Source organism: Megalopta genalis, unplaced genomic scaffold (assembly GCF_051020955.1).
Source record: "Megalopta genalis isolate 19385.01 unplaced genomic scaffold, iyMegGena1_principal scaffold0052, whole genome shotgun sequence".
NCBI classification, from domain to species: domain Eukaryota; kingdom Metazoa; phylum Arthropoda; class Insecta; order Hymenoptera; family Halictidae; genus Megalopta; species Megalopta genalis.
The window spans coordinates 172,501-175,000 of NW_027476121.1; the positions used below are offsets into that span (position 1 = coordinate 172,501).

Here is a 2,500-nt window from a genome sequence, read left to right on the forward strand (position 1 = left end):
AAATCTTTTATAGACACCACGGAATTCTTCGACGTGGTAGTGTGGGATTCCTTATACCCACTAAAAACCTCTCTCTTCTCACGCCTAGATGTTATGGCGGAGGACGGCTTTATTTCCTGGTGCCGAATTTGCGATGTTGGGGCCCAGGTTGCCCATTACAGTGGCCGTGAATCGGGCGATCACCCAACGCCCTCCCTATTACCCGGATGACAGATGTTGTTTGTCATCTTATTCCATCTTGTCCAGTTCGTGTGCGATCCCTGAAGGGCCCTCGTAGTTATTGATCTTAAGAGCCCTTTGAGTCCCAGTGCGGAGATCGATTCAGCCGAGAGCGATGCCCACACGCCGCGCCAGGAGATGGTGACCGACGTCACTCTAACAGCTTCCGCCAAAACCCCAAATTCCTGGGCGACGCGATGCCTTAACAGCGGGGTGTCGTATTTAGCGACTTTCCTCGCATGTGCATCATTAAGCGACGTCGCACCGCTAACGACCTGGCTGTCGATGACCCTGACAGCTCCATCCTTAAAGGCCACCAAATCAGGCTTCTGCAGACCCGACTGCAGGACATAATGCGGATTCTCCCTAACCCTCCACCCACTCTGCCTCAGACCAAATGCTACGATTCGGCATATGGCATCGTGTCTGAGTATTCGACCCCCATGAGTCCGGTGACATCCCTGCACTATGTGTGCCGCCGTCTCCGTTACGGCGCACCCAGCACGACACAACACAGGAGCCCCATTCCCACGACGGCCTCTTGATGTTCTTACTCTGGTGGGCAGGGCGTTAATACGTACATGATGATATTGCACGTAATCCCTGCCGGGGATCCCCGCAGAACAGGCGTCAACCCAAGAGCTGCTATCGATGACTTTAGCAGCCTCACGCAATTCTCCTCCATCGTTAGACTGATGGAGTAAAGATGCCCAGTATTTGGCACGATCCTCAGGTTGGAAAAGCGCCCGACCTTGGATAGTCAGAGCACTCTCCGCCCGTCGAACCGCTGCCACAACCGCCGGATGTTGGGAGGCATCTCTTGCAGCCGCACAGGAGGACCTCGCCATTGATGTTAACCTGGCGTGCATCATACCCGGTATCGATGTTCGAAACGCGGGGATGCCAAGTCCACCCTCCCTGCAACTGGCGTGGAAATACCCAAGTGGTACATCTTTGGGCAGACGCAACCACCTTCGAACGGCCAGCCGCGTCTGTTTATCTAATGCCTTCAAGATTTTAAGTGGGCATCTTGTCAAAACCAGCTGGTGATAAAAACGCGGAATGAGGAAACAGCGCAAGATCTTGAGGCGCTGTTGAGGCTTGAGTGGCGCCTTGGTGATATTGGCCAACTCTCTGTCTAGCTTGCCCCCAGGTTTTTCAATACCCATTGGCGAGATCTTAATGCCCAGATATCGGAAGCCCTCGGTAGGTCCCAGTTGTTTTATAGACCGACCGTTGACCTCAAATTTGCTGGCGGAGAGTATCTTGTACTTCTTTTCTTTACCAGCGATCTGGATGGACATAGCCAGACATTTATCGGAGTTGAATTCCAACCCGTACTTTCGTGCCTCTTCCTCAGTCGTTCGAAGCATGCCCTGCATTCCTGAAACGGAGGACGCGAACAAGATCAGGTCATCCGCATACGCCAGTATATTGACCCTTTGCTCCCTGATAACATAGCCGACCTCCTCGGGTAACACCCTTATCACCCGGTCCATGACGATCGAGAATAGCAGGGACGACAAGGGATCGCCCTGCCGCACACCCCTCGCTACCCGGATCGGATCCGATGTCTCTCCATGGACCTGAAGCACGGTTCGGCTATTATGGTACGTCGCTGTTATGTACCTCACAAAGAGCTCCGGGAGTCCCAATTCCCTTAGTGCCGATGTTATGGCATGGTGACTAACGCTGTCAAACGCCTTGGCCACATCTAAGGACACAACGTGAAGCTGCTTTAAGCAGCTCCGTGCGTCACGAAGGGCAGTTGACAGTACAAGAACGTTCTCAGCACAGCCATCGTGTACTCCTCGTTGCCGCTCATCGATGAGACCGGCTTTTGCCAATCTCACCGCCAAGATTTTATGCAGCTGACGAACGACGACTGAAGCCACACTTATAGGACGGAACTCGGATGGTGTTGAGCTTCCGTCCTTCTTAGGGATAAATACCGTCCTGCTGATGAGGAGCTCAGATGGAAATGCCCCTACCGCAAGGATGACATTATAAAATAAGGTTCTTAGAACTACCGGCACACTCCTCCATTGCCTGCTCGAGATGTTATCGAGACCCGATGCCGAGGAGAGCGGGATCTCATTGGCCTGGATCTCATGGCCACGAACCGGCTCAGCGATCCAATGCAGGTCCTCCCTTTCCTGAACTGGATGAAGGTGTTCAATGGGGACAGAAGGACTGGTGAGCATAGGTGTCCAGTACTCCACCATCTCGCCAACGGTTGGTGTTTGAGCCTGCACCGGGCCATCCAGTACAAGCTTGGCCG

At 53.4% G+C, this 2,500-nt stretch overlaps 1 pseudogene; it reads right to left on the reverse strand.

Annotated features, from left to right (window-relative positions):
- LOC143261453 (large subunit ribosomal RNA) overlaps positions 1-2,500 on the reverse strand; it is a 10,429-nt pseudogene that overhangs the window by 4,063 nt on the left and 3,866 nt on the right.